Source organism: Vigna unguiculata, chromosome 8, assembly GCF_004118075.2.
Source record: "Vigna unguiculata cultivar IT97K-499-35 chromosome 8, ASM411807v1, whole genome shotgun sequence".
Classification (NCBI taxonomy): Eukaryota; Viridiplantae; Streptophyta; class Magnoliopsida; order Fabales; family Fabaceae; genus Vigna; species Vigna unguiculata.
The window spans coordinates 11,781,343-11,792,147 of record NC_040286.1 but is presented as its reverse complement, the minus strand read 5'-3'; the positions used below and the strand labels follow the sequence as shown (position 1 = coordinate 11,792,147).

The following is a 10,805-nucleotide window of genomic DNA, read 5'->3' as shown; positions in this document are numbered from 1 at the left end:
ACTATTATATGTGTTTGTTATAAGAAGAGGAAATGAAGAGAAAAAAATGAATAGTTTTTCTTCTAAAAAAAATTATATATAACAAATCTAATTTGGCCCCCCTACAATTTTAGTCCAAGTTCCGTCACTGATCACAAGTTATCTTGATAAGATCACAATTAAGTTCTTATAACTGAGAACTCTTAAAGGTTCTCACAAAGAGAAATCTTACTTTCGATCAAAATTCATATATCTCATTATACTACAAGAAATAGAAAAGAATCATATAAAAGTTTTTTAAATTTAAAACGAATAAGTACACCTGGTCTACGAATATATTACAATTATCAACAAATCCCTCGAATTTTAGGAGGCATGGGGATTGTCATTCTTTCAACTTCTAGAGGTATAATGACAAATCGAGAGGCTCGATTAGAAAAAATCGGCGGCGAAGTTTTATGTTATATATGGTAATCTTTCTAATATCCGAATTCGATGAGAAACTTGTATCCATTTCATTTATGTAAAAAAAAAAAAAAAAGAGAGATAAAACGCAAGTTTCTAATAGAACTTCATCCCTCATAGATAGAAATATATATATATGCATCCTTTTATAGGATGAAGTAAGCCTGTAAGACCCTAGAAAATTGTAATAATAAGGAAAAAAAAAATAAACAAGGTTATATATATGTTTAAAGTAAAAGATAAAATGGTTTATTAGTTGTAAAACTTAAAAGATTTGTTTTACTCAACAATTGTATAAAAGATAAAAGGATTTTGTGATTTAATTTAAAAGATTTATTGGTTTGTTAATTATTTAATTAAGAATATTTTATTTTATTAAAAAAATATGACAAGAGATAAAATAGTTTATTAATTATTTTAAAAATATTTATTTAAAACGTTATGATAAGAGATATACCGTTTAAATTAATTATTTATTTTATCCAAGGATTATGATAGGAGATATAATGGTTGGTTAATTATTTATTTTGTTTAAAAGATTATGGTTGAAAATATAATAGTTTATTACTTTAAAAATTTATTTGATTAAAAGGAATTTTTAATTATTTAATACATTTATTTAAGAGATTTTGAAAGAGATAAAAAAAATTGTTAATTATTTAATAGATTATTTTCATTTGAAAGATTTTCTATGAAATAAAATATTTCGGGAGTAATTATTAAAAGGATATTAACCATATTCCCTAATGCGGTGTTCTTTTATATAGATAGCATAATTGAAGCTGATTTGAAGAGACGAATAGAATTTAAAATTATGTTCGTTTAAGAGGATGAACGCAGATTTACGCAAATAGATTTGTAGAAATGTCTCACAAATCGATCCTTTCCATAGATGCAAAGATTTACCCTTTTCTCTTCATATTTTATTATCATATTATAATTATTAATAATTATTATTATATTATTTATTATATATATATATATATATATATAATATTTGTTATTTAACCAGTTATATATATATATATATATATATATATATATAAAAATAAATTATAATAATAAATAACTTATAATATACTTATATATATATATATAATAATAATTATTAATAATTAAAATATTTATATAATATTATTAAAATATTATTAAAAATATAATGATTAATATATTAATATATAATAACTAATAATATATAAAATGATGATTATTATTATTAATTAATAAAATAATATAATAATTAATAATAATTATAATATTGTTATAAATTAATAATATATGTAGATATTATTATTTTAAGACTAGAGCTGTCAAAACGGGTCACCCGACCCAACCCGACTCGGCTCGCGACAGGTTGGCCACTTAGTGGGTCAACCCAACCCGGCTCATTTATTAGCGAGCCAACAAAATTAGAACCCGACCCGACCCACTACGGGTTGACGGGTTAAACAGGTTGGCTCACTGGCTCACTTAATTAAAAAAAAAACACACACAATTTTTTTTCTTCAATCCCAAGAAAACTAAATTATAATTTCGATTAAAATCTAAATAAACTTCAATACAATCCAAATAAAATCCCAAATTATGTTCAACTCCAAATACAAACCAAAATCACAAAAACATAAATTACTATTTAACATCAAATCATTCTTGTTACTTATCAAACTATAGTATTAGAGTCTTCAATGGATAAATCCACAACATTTTCATCTCTTGAAGCATCTTTTTTATCCCCATCTACAATAAAACAAAAAAAATGTTAACTAATAATATTAAAAGATTAAGTATTAAATAATTAAATTAATTTTACAGTACTAACAATAATGTTACTTGTTAGTTCAAAACCATGCATAACTTTAACTATATAAACAAACAACCAAAAATGTCAAGTAGCATAACTTTAAAACAAAATAAAATATAAAGTGAAAACGAAGAAAAAAAAAGAGATAGAAATGAACAATCAAATAATGTAATGTCTGAAAACAATAAATTTAAGACGGTAACAACAAACTAAAAGATGCAACGATGAATTAAAAAAAATAACAACTTTAATTTTAATTTTAATTTTTTAATATTATAAAAATAATATAATATATATATATATATATAATATATATATATATATATATATATATATATATACAAATCTATAATATATATATATATAATATATAATATACATATATATAATATACCTATATATATATATATATATAATATACATATATCTATATATAATATATACACATATAATATATAATATATAAATAATATATAATATATATATAATATATACATATAATATATATATATATATATATAATATATAATATATATAGATTATATATTATTTATATATTATATATTATATGTGTATATTATATATATATATATATATATATATATATTTTATATATATATAATATATATAATATATAATATAATATAATATAATATAATATATATATATATATATATATATATATAATATACATATGTATATATATTATATAACATATTATATGTATATAATATATATATATATATACATATATTATATACATATTATATACATATATTATATATATATTATATACATATATTATATATATAATATTATATATATTATATATATATATATATTATATATATATATATTATATAATATATATATATATATATATATAATATATATATATATTATATTAATATATAATATATGTATTATATATATAATATATGTATATATATATATATATATATATATATATTATTTTAAGAGTCAGGTTTTTAACGGGTTGGGTTCAACCTGTATGAGTCAAGTTCTTAACGGATTGGGTTCAATTTTAACCCGTATTGAAATATGTAATTTTTTTCAACCTAATCCGACTCATATCCTTGATAAATTAGGTTGGCTCGTGTGTTATAACCCATTTTGATGACTCTATGTAAGACCTATTTAATTCTGCCCCAATGTTTAAGGGTCTGTCCCAATCTGTTGGACCTAAGGCTGATCCATAAGGTGTCCAAACACTATTAAAATTTTAAATTTTAGCGTCAATTTAATATGTTATTTAGTGGCGGTTATAACCGCCACTACTTTTTCTCTGTTAGTTAATTAACTGCCACATAATTTAGCGCCACAATATCATTTTATCGTTCGTTTATTGTAATCGCCGGAATAACCGCCACTAAAATTGATAAAGTCAGTTTTAACATCCTCTAAATTTTTTTTAATTATATTAAATTAAATACTTAACGACAATTATAACTGTAAGACCCGAAAAATTTAAATAATTAAATAATTAATTAAATGGCTGAGAGTACTTGGTTGTGTGAGAGGACTTCAAGTCCTATGTATGCTAAATTGTATGTTATTTTAATATGTATATAATTTTAATGATATGTTTGAATGTGATTAGTGATAATGTAATACTAAAATTATAGGAATTATCATGAAACATGTATTGGTTGAATTGGTTGTGCATTGGCTTTGCAATTGAGTTGTTGTGTGTTCAAATCTTACTAAGAATGAATTTAACTTTATTTTTGCCAAAACTTCTTTTGGTATGGGGATGAATAGGCAGAGAAACCCTAGCTGCCAAGAGAGGCAACCTAGTGGGCTATGAGACAACCAATAATGGTTTTTGAATGGTCGTTAACACCTCATTCAAAGCCATTTTCATTTTTCCTACCATTAAAAAGCATTAAGGCTTAGTTAATGGTCTGATTAGTGTAGTTTTAGAGAAGAAAGAGAAGAAAATGTGAAAGGACAGAGGACAAACGAATTTGACAGTGGAAAAGAGAGTCTGAAGGTCATTTTGTGTGGAATTGATAAGAGCATCAAGTGCATTGAGAGAATGTCAAGGTTGGATTTGTGGTGGCACAAGAGGAGTCTTGATTCTTCCAAATTGAGCAAGGATTAACAGGTTACGGGAGTTCCTTCACATATATACATGCTTTATGGTTGTTTTCGTATTGTATTGAATGAACATGATGCCCTGCATAATCCAAATGACGTTGTTTTCGAGTTTCTAGAAAAATTCCAGAAACCGCTTAGCGGCTTTGAATGTGCCGCCAGGCGACACATGAGTGACTAACCCAATTATGGGTTTTTGAGATGAACCGCCTGGCAGCAATGGGTGAGCCCGCCAGGCGATGCAAGCTTGGAATATTTTCTGTGTTTTCTTTGGATTCTATGGTTGGTTGGTTACTCTAGAATCGTTTAGGTGTTCGATATGAATCCTTGAACAGTGTGAAATTCACGAATGTATGTGTGCGTATGGATATTGGGAATTGAATGGGAAACATTCAATTGTGTAACCTTGTTAGGGTTTGCAGAGATGGTCTATTAAACTAATTTCTTGGTGTTTAATTAGGTTGTAGTTACGCTAGTATGATTCTAGCGGAAGTGAATGGGAAAGGAGAGATAAAAAAAATTGGTTTGCGTTGATGTAAGATATTGATTGAAATGTGAATTGGGGAATTTGGGCTGTCTTATGGTGCAAACGAAATCTAGGTTGCCCAGAATACCATGTGCTGCCTGGCGGCGAGAATGTATCGCCAAGTGATAAGTGGGGCAACAGAGCCAAGTGTTGTTTTAATTGGTTGTATGCATGTTGGATTCTATGAGGGTAATGGAAAATGCTGCAAATGATATTAACGATATATGTAAGGTACTAGAGGTGAGAGTATGATTGGAGGAATTGGTATGTGAATAGGTTTGAAAGATGAAAGTATGGGTTGGTTCTAGTAATTTTAATTGGGGTGAGAAACACTATTTTGGTGAAACAAACCTGTTGTGTATCATTTTAGAATGTTACCACTTAAGTTCTATGGTTGGGTGTTGGCTGCTGGTATTAGATTCATGAAGGTAGTGGTTGGTGGTAAAATTCTAAAGTTCTAGCATGAGTATAAGGGGCCAAAAGATAGACTAACCTGTGACTTGCACGTGTTGTTATATGCATTGATGCGGACTTGGTTCAGGAGATGTTGTGCCATGAACGGGTAGGTTCATGGATGGTGGTGAACACATGATGATATGAGCGGGGAGGTTCATATCATGTTACTCTCACTAGTGCATTTTAGACTTTCTAACTCGAGCTTTATGCCTCGGTTATAACGGAAATGAGGCATATAAACACGCGGTGGCAGTTTTGTAATTTATGCAATGTTTTATGCCTCGGTTGTTATTGACCCGAGGCTGTAAAGCCAATTTATGCCTCCGTTGTTATTGACTTGAGGCAGTAAAGTCAGTTTATGCCTCAGTTGCTACTGACCCGAGGCAGTAAAGTATCAGCAAATTTTTTTTCTTTTTTTTTCGGACTCTAGGGTTTTAGGTGTTAGGACTCGAGGCAGAAGATGGTGATATGCCTCAATTTTCAATTGAACTGAGGCAAAAGGTAGGATAAAAATCTTTAAAACCAGAAACAATCCATCTCCTTCCTCTGGTGCGCAAAAACCCTAACCCTCATATTTCCTTCCTCGATCCTCTGCGTAAGTTTCCTCAGGGAAGTGTAGCAATGGAGTGGCTAAAGCGTTGCATTCTAAATGGGTTCGTGATGTTGTTGTGTTCGTGACTTTGGTTGCGGTGGTTATGAAGATCTGATGGATGCGTTGTTATGTAGTGAATCTCGTGATTAGGGTTCATGATGGCTTGGTTCAAATGTTGCAACGTTGAGTTTTCTGGCGTGGTGGACGTGTGTTTGCTAGGTTCGTAGTGGTTCACCTGCATGCAAAATCCAAGGCGCGTTCTTGATTGTTGGGTTCATTCTGTCTTGCTGCAATGAGATTTTGGCGAAGAACTGGTTTGTTTCGTGAGTGCAGGAACAAAGTTATGCCAATGGTGGTTCGAAGGTATTGTGTCGTTCTCGATCTGCCTGTGGTCGCGCTTCTCGATTTGCTCCGCCAGCACTACTCCAACATCATTCGTGTGGTGAAGATGGTGTGGAAGGCTGGAGTGGAAGGTCGGAGAAGATGAGAGAAAGGTGATTTCTGCAACTTTTTTTTTAATTTTTAACGTATATTACGCCTCGGTTGCCATCAGAACCGAGGCAGTAATGATGGGATATGCCTCGGTTGAGAACCGAGGCAAAAAGATGACCCTTTTTGCCTCGGCTGAATATGCCTCATGTCTTAAATCGATGCCAAATGACCAAAATAACCACGGCAGAAAGTCTTTCCTGCACTGGTGTCTCGTGTGAGGATACGAGCGAGGTAAGTTCGTATGTTCCGTGCTCACACTTGAGAGATGTTGTGTGCGGGGAAGTATGTATCTGGTGGATCACGTGTGTTGGACTACGGGCGGGCAGGACCGTAGAGTAGGACTACGAGAGGGGAGGTTCGTAGAGGCAGAACCACGAGTGGACAGCTTCGTGTGAGCATCATAAATCTTGAGTCCAAGGCTAACTATTTGTGTGATTTGAAGGTTGAAAAGCCTTGGGGTATTAAGATCTTGGCCAAGAAATATTTAGAATCAAATAACTGGGTGTTTTATGATTTTATTAAATTATGTGTCAACTTATTATGAGTTCACCCTTTTTGTTTATGTTTGGTGATGATCGTGTGACTTGTCACACAAGAGCAGATAATATTACAGGTGATGTTGTTGACGCTTAGAGACGGAGAGGAGGCTAGCTTGGGACTTTGAGCTAGGAATTTATTTGTTTTTTTTTACTATCTTTATTGGATTTTGAAATTTGTAATAACTTTATTACCATTGTTAAATAATCGTTGACGCGTTGAACGATATTTTAAATTTTTCCGCATTTTGGGAATAATAAATTACGACGTTTGAATTTCCAATTTTATTTATTTATTTAATTACGTATTTTTCAGTAAGGATGTTACAATAATTGCCGCTAAGTTTACGAATTTAAAAATTTGGTGGCGGTTATAACCGTCGGTAAATCTAAAAAATTTAAAAATTTAGTGGCGATTATAATCACCCGTAAATCTAATCCATGAATTTAAAAAAATTTAATGGTAGCTTTAATCTATGGTAAAGTTATTAACATCATATAATCATATTAACACCACGAGACGTGCCTTGGACCACCTCGAAGGTTAGGGAGGCAGGAATGGTGTTGGCACTTTTAAATGATATGCACGAGTTCAACGTCATACTTTTCCCGAAACAGAAGAGAAAAATATATTTAACATGGAAAGGAAGGGAGGAAAATGAACCTTCACTCCCACAGATCCCCAAAACAATTCTAGAAAAGAAAATTCCTTCAAGAATAAAAATAGACCAAAATTCAATGGTAATCCAATTACAGGAGCTCACATGAGATTTACGTGATCTGAAAACCCATATAAATGCACTTCCTTTACGAGAGCATGTAATTATGTTATCATGACAAGACCTGAAATATTTAGTAGAGAGAAGTGGAACAGTTGTTACATTAAATAAAACCAACCAGGATAGAAAATATTATAACAAGCGCTAGATATACCAGAATTTTCGAAACTTTAGTGTATTTTCTTCTTTCAAGGGGTTAGATGTTAAAATTGTTTTAAGCCACAGAGCAACAACCGCATACAGAATAGCAAAAGATAATAAGGATCTTTACAAAGCAAAACAAACAAGTGTAGACCTAACCGGGATGTCTAACCTAAACTGTACATAATTAACATCATTTTCGTAACCACATAATAAATCCATCTCATTTATTGGTTGTTTTGCATCATCAGTGTTGGGCTTCAATGCACTCCACACCTGCAAATAGCAGTAATTTTCAACATAACATAGAAGCAATATTAAATAAGTTAATAGTATTCTTGAGAGAAAATAGGAAATATGTGAAGAGTACACCAATAAACCTACCCTAGCAAAAGTATCAAAGCTACCGGTAACAAAAATAGTTCCATTTGCATTATATGTACAACAAAGTACTTGATATTTGTTGACCATTGCTTGAGGATGGTAAACTAGCTAATGGACCATTTCTCAATCAATAATAACCTAATAACACAAAGGTAATTATTTTAGTCAACAGGTCAGACTACTGATCAGGAAAGTTTAAGTAACAAGTCATCCATTTATATGTGTAAACTCGGACAATTTGACTTCAATAAGATTTGATAATTCCATCCACTATTCCAAGTGTACTATTTATTTAAAAATTATGTTGAAATATAGAAAGATATTTTTTTATTTTTATATTCCATTTAGATTTTAATAAAATATAATTGATCCAACTTAAAAGCTTAATAGATTGTACCACCATATCAAATTTAATATGGTAAAAAATGCAAAAGTCAGCCACTTCCAATTCCAGGCCTGATCTATTAACAGAAATAGAAGCAATTAACTGACCATTTATAGCATCTGGAGGTCGAGGCACATATATTCGGGGATTGTGTGAGTTCCTCGCATCCCGTATTCTACAAGTTCCATCATCAGAAGACCTACATAAGTCATCAAAATTAGATTATTAACACTAGAATGACATACATGTGTGTAAAATAATGATTCATGAAAAAAATGGGAAAATATTATACCTTCTGAGGTATTCTGGTAAGCGCCTATGACTCATCCATTGCTCAACATCACCACGTCTAAGTTGCATTTCTAACCTCTTATAAAAGAGAATGAAGAAAAAAAATCAAGCATGGTACAACACCAAACACATTAGCACTTAATCATCAAGTTTTGCTCAAAAGTTGCAGTATAAGGTAAGTTTTACCTCCGTCCAAGACCTTGGAGAAAGTTCTGAATGTTTCCAATGAGAAAAGCGAAAAGCAAAAGTCTCAATCCTATGATGGCTATAGTAAAAAAAGGGTTTCATACACAAGTCGCTTGGTGTTTGGTTAACCACAAGAGTACTGATTTGTTGCATAAAGATCAAATTGGGTATACTTTCTATACATATTACACCATTCGTATGCATTCACTAGTTTGATATTGTGTTAGTAAACCATTAGATTTCTACATTTATCATCCTGCACTTTAAATATTAATTTTAAGATTTCATATAATGTGGTTTTCTCGGTTTGACAACTAGATTGGATACAATTTTAAGATTTCATATAATGTGAATAAAGTACATTTAAGATTTTTCGGTTTGACAACTAGATTGGATGGTGATGTGTCCACTTTTAATAATGTGTTCATTCTAATAGTTAAATGACGACAATGCACTAGCCAGTAATAAAGCAAACAAGCTTTGGTCTTTCCTTAACCTATGATTATTGAACGTGATGTGCTAACAACTAAAAACAAATATGAAAAAGATTATTAAATTACCAAGTGATCAAAAGCAGAATCCTTGCTATGATAGGTATCTTAAACCGTGCGTTTCTTTTCCCTCTCGAAATTGTAATTCTTGAACAATATAGAATTCGCAATGCTCTGCACCAAATCCAAACAAACCAATGATGCAATTCCAATCCAAATGATGGACTTGATGGTAAATAACACAATCTCTCATTCCAACTGAGATCCTCCTTCTACAAAATAAAACATCAGAATTCAGAACTAGTTTCAGAAAACTAGAAGCAAAAACTCCAAACAGCAAGGTCTTAATTCAAGAATAGAATAGGAACACATTACTCACCTTGTTCCTCTTAATCTCAAAGAGTACGCACGAGGAGAAGGAAACTAAGCCAAGAAAGAAAGAGAGGGAAATTCAAGCTAGGGTTAAACAAATTGAAGATATGATTAGAATTTCTGAAACTCAAAATAATATACACGGAGAAAAAAAATCAAAGGAAAAATACTTACGATTACGAACAACGGAAGAAGATGGCTCCGAAAACTTCAACCGAGTGCCTAGAGGATATGGTTGCCATTGACGAGTTCTTCTGTTGTGAAGAAAAAAAAATCAACGAAAAGACGAAGATTGAACTCTTCTATTGTGTAGAGAAAGAAATCAGGGAAAAGACGAAGACGTTGATATAACCGGAAAAAAGAAAAGGCACAGATTAAACTAAAAAACTTTCCGTCGGTTTTCAAACGTCTCTACTTATTCCTTAAATTTATTTTTTTTAAAGCATAACGTCGATTTTGTTTAAACGTCGGTAAATAGCTGCCACTAAAAAATAATTTTCTTACAGTGAAAATCCCTAAACCAGCCCTAACCCCTCCTCATTCTGTACTTTTCAGAAAAACAGTTTTCCATCCTTTCTCCCTTTGCTGCTACGTGAGCTTTGCTAGGATTTGGCTCCCACTCTTCATTGAGCTAGAAGAACCCCATTTTATTCCATGTAAGTTGTTTCTCAACCCGTACCCTCTCTTTTTCTAAGCTCCGTTTTCATGGTTCCAACAGAGGTGCACTTTGATAACCTCATTTTCAATTTATGCCACTATTCCCAACTCTCGAATCTGCTCCTGGAGTTATGGTGCTAGTTGGCTTAGGTGT

General features: G+C 31.1%; 1 long non-coding RNA gene across 3 annotated transcripts; it reads right to left on the bottom strand.

Moving 5' to 3' along the window:
- Positions 1-7,876: 7,876 nt before the first annotated feature.
- On the bottom strand, positions 7,877-10,388 carry LOC114195503. 3 transcript variants are annotated; one of them, XR_003606505.1, is made up of 7 exons: positions 10,169-10,388; positions 10,002-10,045; positions 9,692-9,894; positions 8,947-9,023; positions 8,762-8,853; positions 8,270-8,407; positions 7,877-8,161 (listed from the first exon to the last, which is right to left on the bottom strand). It is a non-coding gene; the product is annotated as an uncharacterized LOC114195503 (long non-coding RNA). The 3 variants fall into 3 exon arrangements; XR_003606504.1 differs by lacking the exon at positions 8,270-8,407 and having other exon boundaries at positions 7,881-8,161; positions 10,002-10,078; XR_003606503.1 differs by lacking the exon at positions 8,270-8,407 and having other exon boundaries at positions 7,882-8,161.
- Positions 10,389-10,805: the final 417 nt, after the last annotated feature.